Source organism: Primulina tabacum, chromosome 13 (genome assembly GCF_025594145.1).
Source record: "Primulina tabacum isolate GXHZ01 chromosome 13, ASM2559414v2, whole genome shotgun sequence".
NCBI classification, from domain to species: domain Eukaryota; kingdom Viridiplantae; phylum Streptophyta; class Magnoliopsida; order Lamiales; family Gesneriaceae; genus Primulina; species Primulina tabacum.
The window spans coordinates 14,605,863-14,617,780 of NC_134562.1; the positions used below are offsets into that span (position 1 = coordinate 14,605,863).

General features: G+C 30.5%; 1 non-coding gene across 1 annotated transcript; it reads right to left on the reverse strand.

Annotated features, from left to right (window-relative positions):
- Nucleotides 1-3,351: 3,351 nt before the first annotated feature.
- Nucleotides 3,352-3,462, reverse strand: LOC142523523 (small nucleolar RNA R71). The gene has a single exon (XR_012814712.1). It is a non-coding gene; the product is annotated as a small nucleolar RNA R71 (small nucleolar RNA).
- Between the last annotated feature and the right edge of the window lie 8,456 nt (nucleotides 3,463-11,918).

Genomic DNA, 11,918 nt, shown 5'->3' on the forward strand with positions numbered 1-11,918 from the left:
TGATGTTACCTGCATGAATACATGAATAATATGTTTACTTCACATGTTTGCTGGTTTTTTGAGTATATGCTTTGTATGCTTAAATTGCTTAATGGATTATGATATGTCACATGATTAGAAAACTTAAATTTATATAGATGTTAGTTACGTTAGAATTCGAAAAACGTTCAGATAAAATGCCTCCTAGACGTGCCCCTGTTAATGAGAACCGAGCTGAGAACAGTGTGAACCAACAAGGGAATACAACCCCACCTCATAATGGGGATGCTGCTACTCGTGCCTTAGAGGGGATGACTCATTTCTTCGAGCAGCAGCAGTTACAGCAGATGCAGCAGGCACCTAGGCCACAGCATGACACATATGATCAGTTCTGGAGGCTAGGCCGAACGAATTTTCTGGCACAACCGATCTCTTTGCCGCTGATGCTTGGATTCGTGCTCTCGAGGTACACTTTCGCTATCTGAACATGAGGATGCTGACTGTGTGAGGTGTACCACTTATCTATTTAGGGATCACGTTTCTTCATGGTGGGAAGGAGCCGAGCATAGTGTTAATCTTGCTACACTTACGTGGGCTCAATTCAAATAATTATTCTACGAGAAATATTTTACTGCTGATGTTAGAGAGCGATTGAAGAGGAAATTTATGACTCTCTGTCAGGGAGATGCTTCTGTTGCTGAATTTGTGAAGAAATTTGATAGGAGTTGTCACTTTGTACCCCTTATTGCGAGGGATCCTGCAGAGAAGCTTAGACACTTCATGGATGGTCTACGACCTACCATTCGGAATAATGTTATGATGATGTGTCCTTTGGATTATTCTACTGCTACAACTTATGCATTCCAGTCTGAGCAATCCTTGAAGGACATTGAGTTTGAGTTACAGCGCAACAGGCAGCAACATCAGAATAATAATCAGCCAAACAAGAAGCCATATATGAATCTTCCTAGACCTCAAGGGCCTCAAAAGCCCCAAGGCCAAGTCAAGAAGCAAGGACAGCAAAAGCCACCACCTGCAGCCCCAAAACCTGCAGAGGGACAACCATGCAAGAAGTGCAATCGACTACCCTATGGACCATGTGTGTGAGGTACTACTGATGAAACTTAAAATTAATAATTTATTATATGTTAAAACCTGTATTTTAAAATTTAAGTTTCATTAAAATTATAAAATTATGTTATTTTAGTATTGTTTGTTTATATTTAATTGTCTTACTAAATATGTTTTATTTTCAGGTTTTCTACGTGTTGGTAAAATAATGATAACTCAAGCTAGAAAATTCAAATGGAGGTGACTCAAACATGTTTGGAATTCTTGAGAAATTATCTACAACTTTACAGAAGACATGATTGCCTAAAAAGTTCACTAAGATGATCAAATTGTGCAAGTATCAAAAGGAGGACAAATTTACTTTTACTATGACCAGCATACAGTAAAAAAATCATACCTATTTCAATATTTAACCAAATGAGGTGAACCAAGTGGTCAAATTCATCTACAGACAATTCCCCACATGTTTGCCGTTTTGAGCAGAGTCAAATTCGGTGATCAAAGTTGTGGAACAAAGCATTTAAAGAAGGGACATGGAATTGAATTTGGAGGAGACAAAGAATACTATTGCAACTACATGGCATTAATAAAAATTTTGACACTTTCTCTCATTTGGCCTATAAATAGAGGCCTTGTGCTAACTTGAGAATCATTCTATCTCATTGTAAAATATAGTGTGAGTGTGTATCAAAGTTCTAAGTTCCAATATATTTTCTTTCACATTCTCAACTATGAATGATATTTTAGTGTTGATCAAAAGTAAGCTTATGGCAAGCTAAATCTATTATGTCAAGGTGAAGAGGATGCATTCTTGGTGAAGTAAGATTGTTTATATTTTGTATATTCTTTCTTTATTTCTTTTCATTTAGCTAACTTATTTTTATTGTAGGTATAAAAATGAATTATTTTTTGTTATCAATTTACATCAAATGCATGATACCATTAAAGTGGTTATCTTGATTTGTTATTTAATTTTGATACAATAAATATTTCATCACTTATTATTATATATATATATAGATATATATATATATATATATTTTTATATAATAATATCATAATATTTCATTTAGACGATAGCGTGGCTCTGCCGGTTGTTCTAAATGAAATATTATGATTTAATACTAACATCTAACAATCTAAAATTTACTTTATCGCAACTAACTTTTATTTTTCGCATCTAACTTTTACTTTACCGCAACTAACTTTTACTTTTCCACAACTAACATTTACTTTATCGCAACTAACTTTTACTTTACCGCAACTAACTTATTAAATCAATATATTTCATTTAGGCAATAGCGTGGCTCTGCCGGTTGTTCTAAATGAAATATAATGATTTAATTTAACATTTACTTTATGCAATTATTTATTTATATAGTTATAATTATAATCATAGGTACCATATATAAAATATCGGTTAATTCGGTATTTTCTATAGTGGGAACTATATTATATTATGTGTGTGTTTAATTTTCTTGGAACCATTATTTGTGGTGGTTTCTTTTGTTTTACTTTTAGTTAAACAATATTACATAAACAAAAAATAAATCCTCAAGCCTTGACAAAATTTATAATTTGTAAACTTCATTCTTGCATTTGGTAATCTATAAATTAATAAATTTAAACTCAAAATAACCTCTCTGAGGATTGATCTCGTACTTACGAAATATATTACTTGCAGACAACCTACACTTGGGTGAATTATTATTTAAGTAGTAGCAAGTTTTTGGCGCCATTGCCGGGGAGGTATAAATTAAGTTTATATTTGTTAATTATGTTTTATTTATAAGTATTGTGTTGTTTTTTTTTTTGTATGAGTATTTGGAGTCGAAAAAAAAGTGGTAGACTTATTCGAGTATCTGAAAATAATTTAAACATGGATGATAATTCAAATAATCAAGATAATGATAATAATAATAATAATAATAATCAAGAACATGATCAATTAAGAACACTTAGGCACCATATGAACCCTATTAGAACTAGTGCCCCATCTTGTTTAGTTTTTCCTCCTGATGCATCTAATTTCAACTTCAAACCTCAGATTATTCAACTTTTACCAAATTTTCATGGCTTAGATTCTGAAAATCCATATTTGCATCTAAGAGAATTTGAGGAAGTTTGTAACACTTCTAATTATCAAAATTGTAGCATGGATATAGTTCGATTAAAGCTTTTCCCTTTTTCTTTAAAAGATAAAACTAAAACATGGCTACAAAATTTAAGATCAAGTTCAATAAGAACATGGGAAGAAATGCATTAACAATTTCTCAAAAAAATTTTCCCTTCCCATAGAACAAACTCTTTTAAAAGACAAATTACAACTTTTTCTCAAAAACAAGGAGAAACGTTTTATCAATGTTGGGATAGATATAAAGAATTACTTAATACATGCCCACATCATGGTTTTGAAACATGGAGAATAGTTTCTCACTTTTATAAAGGTCTAATACCTAAAGATAGGCAAATGATAGAATTCATGTGTAATGGAACTTTTGAAGATAAAAACCCAAATGAAGCTATGGAATATTTGGATTCGTTAGCAGAAAATGATCAAAATTGGGATAATATAGGCACAATAGAACCACCAACAACTAAAAACAATAATTCAACAAATGGGGGTGGTATCTATAATCTTAAAGATGATATAGATATTCAAGCTAAACTTGCATCTTTAGCAAGAAAAATTGAGTCAGTAGAAATGAAAAAGAGTGGTCAATTAAAAATATTCAAGAAATTGTTTGTCATATATGTGATACACATGATCATGCTACAAAAGATTGTCCAACATTACCTTCATTTAAAGAATGTCTACATGAACAAGCAAATTATGTTAACAATTATAAAAAACCAATACTAGATCCTTTTTCACCATCATATAATCCTGGATGAAAAATCATCCTAATTTTAGTTGGAGGAATGATAATAATGCACAACCGTCACAACAATATTTTCAAAATAACCAAAATCATCAAGGTTATATTTCTTACGTTACACCTCCAAGAAAAAACTTTGAAGATGTAATTCATGCATTTATCCAAAAGCAAGAGTCTATCAATATTCAAAACAGTCAATCTATGAGTGATTTAAAAGAAACTCTTGCAAAATTTGCATCTGCACTTAATATTCATGAAAAAGGAAAATTTCCATCTCAACCTCAACCTAATCCTAAAAATCAAAATCAAGAATTAAAAAAATGAAAAAATTGATCAAATAAAATCTGTTATTACCCTTAGAAGTGGTAAAATAGTTAATGATCCATATAGTAATGAAAACAAGGATCATTTAAAATCAAAGAATAAGGATGATAATCCTGATACTTTTGAGAATGATGATACCTTAAATTTTAAGAATAATATGGTGAATGATAAATCATCTGAAATAGTAAATAAGTCAAATAAACCTCCACCATTTCCTCATGCATTAACAAATCATAAAAAACAAAAAAGTGATTCTGATATCTATGATGTTTTTAAACAAGTGAAGATAAATATTACATTATTAGATTCTATTATACAAGTACCTTCTTATGCAAAATTTTTAAAATACTTATGTACTGTAAAGAGAAAACTGCATGTGAAGAAAAAAGCATTCTTGGCTGAACAAGTAAGTTCTATTCTTCAAAATAATTCTAGTTTAAAATATAAAGATCCTGGTTGTCCAACAGTTTCATGTATTATTGGAGAAAATAAAATTATAAAAGCTTTGTTGGATTTGGTAGCAAGTGTGAATTTACTTCCTTATTCAGTTTATGAAAAACTTAATTTAGGAGAATTAAAACCCACTTCTGTTACTCTCTTACTGGCGGATAGGTCAATCAAAATACCTAGAGGTATTGTAGAAGATGTGTTGGTTCAAGTTGATAAACTCATATATCCTGTAGATTTTATTGTTTTGGATACACAACCAATAGAAGTACATAATGAAATTCCAGTAATATTGGGACGACCATTTCTAGCAACTTCAAATGCTTTAATTAATTGTCGAAATGGAATAATGAGATTGTCTTTTGGAAATATGACTCTAGAACTTAATGTGTTCAATTTATGTAAACAACCAATTATTAATGAAAATGAATATGATAATGAAATTGAAACAATTGTGGAAGAAAATATATAAGAAGAAAACTTAAATCAACAATCTGAAGTTTTTTTAATAGAAATTTTTGAGTCTAAAAATAATTTTAAAAAAGATGATAATACAAAACTTGAATTAAAAGTTTTACCATTAGAATTGAAATATGTATTTCTTGGTGAAAATAAAACATTTCATGTTGTAATTTCTTCCACTCTTTTGCCAAATCAAGAAGAAGATTTGATTAAATTACTTAAAAAATATAAAAATGCAATTGGATGGACTTTGAAAGATATAAAAGATATGAATCCTTTAATTTGTACACATAAAATTCACTTGGAAGAAAATGCTAAAACATATCAACAACCACAAATAAGGTTAAATCCACATATGAAGGAAGTTGTTAAGAATGAAGTATTAAAACTATTAGACGCTGGAATTATCTATCCAATTTCAGATAGTAAATGGGTAAGTCCAACACAAGTAGTACCTAAAAAATCCGGCATCACTGTTATAAAAAATGAAAAGGGATAGTTATTACAAGCTAGGATTCCATCTAGTTGGCGTATGTGTATTGATTATAGAAAATTAAATGATATAACTAGAAAAGATCATTTCCCGCTACCATTTTTAGATCAAATTCTACAAAAAGTAGCAGGAAATTCTTATTACTATTTTCTTGATGGGTATTCGGGGTATTATCAAATACTTATATCATTAGAAAATCTAGAAAAAACTACTTTTATTTGTCCTTTCGGAACTTTTGCATTTAAAAGAATTCCATTTGGTTTATGTAATGCTCCGGCTACTTTTCAAAGATTCATGTTAAGTATTTTCAGTGATATGATTGAAGAATATGTAGAATTTTTTATGGATGATATAACTGTTTTTGGAAACTCATTTAAAAATTGTCTTAAAAATCTAGAAGAAGTATTAAAAAGATGTGAAGAAAAAAATCTTGTTTTAAATTGGGAAAAATGTCATTATATGGTTAAATCTGGGATTGTTTTAGGACATGTGATATCTGAAAAAGGAATTGAAGTTGATAAAGCCAAAGTTGATGTTATTGCTAATTTAACATCACCAAAAACGGTCAAAGAAGTTCGATCATTCTTGGGTCATGCATGATTTTATAGAAGGTTTATAAAAAACTTCAGCATAATATCTAAACCAATTTCAAATCTTTTAACAAAAGATACACAATTTGAATGGACTCAGAAATGTGAAAATGCTTTTAAAACAATTATTAATCTTTTAGTTATATCACGTATTTTACAACCTCCAGATTGGTCTTTACCATTTGAATTAATGTGTGATGCAAGTGATTATGCTATAGGAGCTGTGTTAGGACAAAGAAAAGAAGGAAAACCTTATGCAATCTATTATGCTAGTAGAACCTTAAATAGTGCCCAAATAAATTATTCAACTACTGAAAAAGAATTACTTTCAGTAGTATTTGCATTAGATAAGTTTCGATCTTATTTAATTGGTTTTACTACTATTGTTTACACCGATCATTCTGCCATAAAATTTTTATCAAATAAACAAGATGCTAAGCCAAGATTAATACGGTGGATTTTATTGTTACAAGAATTTGATATTATAATTAAAGATAAAAAAGGAAAAGAAAATGTTGTAGCCGATCATTTATCTAGAATAATGACTGAATCATTTCATAATGAAATACCAATAAATGAAAATTTTCCAAATGATCAGTTGTTTTATGCCACTATTATGCCCTGGTTTGCTAACATTGTAAATTTTCTTTTGACAAATAAAATGCCTTCTCATTGGAATTCACAGGATAAGAATAAATTCTTGATAGAAGTTAAAAAATTTTATTGGGATGATCCTTACTTATTTAAGTATTGTCCAGACCAAATTTTTCGACGATGCATACCCGACAATGAAGTAAGTAATGTTATTAAATTTTGTCATTCTGAAGCATGTGGATGTCATTTTTCATCCAATAAAACAGCTACAAAAATCTTACAATGTGGATTTTATTGGCCGTCTTTATTCAAAGATACGCATTTATTTTGCAAATCTTGTGAAAACTGTTAGAAGATGGGATCAATTTCAAAACGAAACATGATGCCTTTAAATCCAATCATAATTATTGAAATATTTGATAGTTGGGGGATAGATTTTATGGGTCCATTTCCATTATATTTTGGATATACGTACATTTTAGTCGCTGTTGATTATGTTTCAAAATGGATTGAAGCAATTGCATGTTGAACTAATGATCATAAAGTTGTTATAAAATTTTTAAAAGAAAATATTTTTAGCCGATTTGGAATACCTAGAGCAATAATTAGTGATGGGGGAAGTCATTTTATAAATAAATCATTTTCTTCTTTGTTAAGAAAATATGGCATTACACATAAAGTTTCTACCCCATATCATCCTCAAAGTAATGGTCAAGTTGAACTTGCAAATAGAGAAATAAAACAAATTTTAGAAAAAACAGTTAATCCAAATCGAAAAGATTGGTCTTTAAGATTAACTGATGCATTATGGGTATATAGAACTGCATTTAAAACATCATTAGAGATGTCACCATATAGGTTAGTTTTTGGTAAGCATTGTCATTTACCGGTTAAACTTGAACATAAAGCTTATTGGGCAATTAAAGCATTTAATATTAATTTAGATGATGCATCTAAATTAAGAAAATTGCAAATAAATGAACTTGAAGATTTAAGAAATGATGCATATGAAAATTCAAAGATTTATAAAGATAAAACTAAAGCCTTTCATGATAAAAATATTATGAGAAAGTCATTTAAAATTGGACAAAAAGTTTTGCTTTATAATTCTCGTTTGCATTTATTTTCAGGTAAACTAAGATCAAGGTGGTCAGTACCTTTTATAGTCAAATTTGTTTATCCTCATGGTGCTGTTGATATTGAAAATCCTAAAAATAATGACATGTTTAAAGTTAATGGACAAAGACTTAAGCCTTTTATAGAAAATGAAATTCTTAATAATGAGTTGATGACTTTATATGATCCACAATACTTTTTTGATATTTTCATTTTGTTTTGCAGATTCTAGTTCATTTCCCGGTTAAGTGGCGGATAACGGTACTCCGTGACTGTTTAAGTCGGTTTCTTCAGTTTTCCCAAAATAATTGAAATATATATAATAATAATAATATGGATGCGTGTATTATGAATCTTCGTAAATATTTTGCTTGTTTACCTGATAATGCGTTGAAAAAAATTTATAAAGCTAGATGTGAGCGGCTAAGGTTGATGATGTCATATGGCATACCGAATGATGTCCGTTTGATAATTGAAGCAAAAGTCCGATTGGTTGGGGAAGTAAGTGAATTAATAATAAGATATATGCCAGGATTTGGTAAAAGCACATATGCCAAAAAGTGAAGAGCTAAACGTATAGGTGGATGTCCTAAATGTGCAAGGTGGACTTGTAAGGGAAAATGCAAAAATGTTGGAATGACATCAATGAATAGAGAAGATAAAATTTTATTCATTAAGAATGGTCTGAGTAAAGAGCCTTTGGATAATTTTCTAGAGGTTCTTGATATGCATTCTAGTGGATACGTTCAAAATGAACTTCTTAAACTATGGTGGCAATTTCAACAGGAGGAATATCAATATAGACGGTGGAATCAGCCTTACAAAGATCCTACTGTAGTAACGCATATCTATTTAGATAAGTAAATATATATACATAATTTCGTCTTGGGAATCTGACGTTAAAAGACCATGTTTGCCAATTTATAAGAAAATTGGATGGGAAGCATATCCTCGACTCATAGAAGGCGTTGAAGCCGTTACTGAACGTAAAATCAGAGGAAGATGTGAGCCACAATCACAACTACGCTGTATATATTTGTTTTAATTTTGTCATTTTTATTTTCTTTTAATAATAATAATTTCATGTTCAAATATTGACTTTTGGCATGTTACGCTTATAAATTCATATGCTGTGATCTAACAATTACAAAAAACATATTTCTCAACATGTCAACGTCCACGGTAAGTAAAATCAAAAATATTTGTGTATTTTGTGGATCTAGTGCAGGAAAAGATTCAATTTATGAAGAAGTAGCAGAAAATCTTGGAATAACACTTGCTAAAAAAAAATTTATTTGGTATATGGTGGTGGTGAAGTTGGCCTCATGGGAAAAGTTGCAAAAGCTGCGCATGCAGGTGGAAGTGAAGTTTTAGGCATTATTCCGATTACCTTAGCCAATCTTACAGGACCAACAATAGGAGAAGAAATGAAAGTGGACAACATGTAAGAACGAATTACTCAAATGATTGAACATTCAGATGCTTTCATTGCTTTGTCAGGAGGTTTCGATACTTTGGAAGAAATATTTCATACTGTTTGTTGGGCACAATTAAATATCCACAATAAGCCAATTGGTTTGTTAAATGTTAACAATTATTATGATAAACTGTTATCGTTTCTTGATGATGTTGTGGAACAGGGATTTATTTTATTAGCATCGCGAAGGATGTTAGTTTCTGCTACAAGTGAAGGTGAACTTATTGATTTACTGCAAAGATTTAGTCATGAACCAGATCCATCCTTATCTCAACTTAATTGGCCAACATCCAAAAGTAAGAAAAGAAAATTCATGTGATGCTAAACTTGTGATTCAACGGTATGTTTTAATGTTTTCTTTAAGGTATGAATAATTTATTCTTCTTCTCCTCTTAGTTTTTTTATATAAAAATTAAAATATATACTTATATATAGTCATAATAATAATAATTTTTAGTTCAATGTCGAGTAAGGTGTCAGTAAAATGCACCTGAGACGCATTAGTTAATAATTATTGGAAAATCACAATACACTAGATTTTAATATTCATTATATTCAAAATACAGACTAAAAGAAAAATTAGTTTTTCATATGTACCAATTTATATATATATTTTGATCAATTAATATAAAATATATAATAGATGTGTTCATATATATATATATAATTGTATGTGTTTTCAAATAAAATAATTTCTAAAATTTTTATGAGAATATAGTTAAAAGATATGGTTTGTATGGTTGTTAACATGTATAATTGAAAGAATTCTTTTGTAAAAGTATAATATATACTCACACATCTTTTGTGAGTGAGTGGTGAGAAATGAGAAAAAAATTAATAAACTTTTATTGATTATTAAAAAATGGTTAATTACAAGAATATAACTCCCCTAAAAAAAATATTTATTGAAAAAAGAAAAAAAAAAGAAGTAAATATATACGACTGCAAAATACTTTATTCATTGTAATTTTTTTAGATTTGATTGATGTACTATCAATGTGTTCTAAAAACATCAATATTATGGAGTTGAGGCTTTTACAATAATATTTTAATATTATACATGTTATGGTGGGTGGTGTGAATTATCTTTTTGACTATATTATTATAAAAAATTTAGAAATTTTAAAAAAAAATTATATATATATATTGTTACTTTATATATTATGTGAAAATAAGAATAATAATAAAAACACATTTAATTATGTAATGCCCGAGAATTTGACTATTGTAATCTGAGATGATTTATTGATTATGAACTGAGGTGATTATAGCCGGGCCATTCCGTGATCAGACTGGGCAAAACATATGAAAAGTACAATGTTTGGACAAAACTGTTGGCGCCCGAGCGGTAGAAAATGACCGCCCGAGCGCCAGTGTTCAATAAGAATACCATTCGGGCAGAACCTGTGGCGCCCGAGCGGTAGAAAATTACCGCCCGAGCGCCGGTGGATAACAAATGTAAGTCACGGACAGAGGGTTCCGCGCTCGAGCGGTAAAGATCGACCGCCCGAGCGCCGACTTAAAGTTAAGAAAAACGAGACACGTTTCTTTATCATGCAAATGGATATATATATATCATTCCTTCAATAAAAGGGACGAAAGAAAAGAAGGGAAATCAGAAGGAAAGAACCGAGAAAGCTTTGGAAGAAATCCTTACGCCTTATAGTTTGATCCGTCCGTCTGATTTTGAATCCGACTTCGGTACTGTGTTCCTATCGACGTAGGCTACAACTGGACATTGAGTAGTGACAGGCTTGGGGTTCGAGACTTCGACAGAGTCAGAGTATCAGAAAGAAAGGTATAAACTAATGTTGAGTTGGGATTGCACAACTCGAGTAAGGTTTGACTCGAGTCTCCCTAAATCACATACTTAGTTTATTGCATTGATATTTGTAATTGATGAGATTGATGTTTGTAGTCTATTGATTTATAGTCACTGCATGTATTGACTACTGATTGTTTAGTCATTAGCTGATTCGCCTAGTCACCGGCTGATTCGTCTAGCTATCGACTGATTCGTCTAAACATTGGCTGATTCGCTTAATTACTGGCTGATTCGTCTAGTTATTGGCTGATTCGCTTAATTCTTGACTGATTCGTCAATTCTGCGGCTGTTTCGCCCATACACTGGATATATGAATTATATCGATGCCGTTTATTCATTCCTATCGACTGAGATTCGATATAATTATCAATATCCAGACATTGGGATCCCTAGTTAGAGTTGAGTCGAGTCTGAGATGACGCGTTGTTTGAGTCGAGTCTGTGATGACTAGTTGATTTACAGTTTTATATCATTCATGTTTTTTGTTGATTTGCTACATGTTAATGATAACTGTTACATGCTTTTGTATATGTTTCTATATGATTGCATGTTTACATTGTTTATACTGGGATTTATTCTCACCGGAGTTATCCGGCTGTTGTCTTGTTTTGTATGTGTGCATGACAACAGGTGAGACAGGCTCAGGGTCGAGGAGATGAGG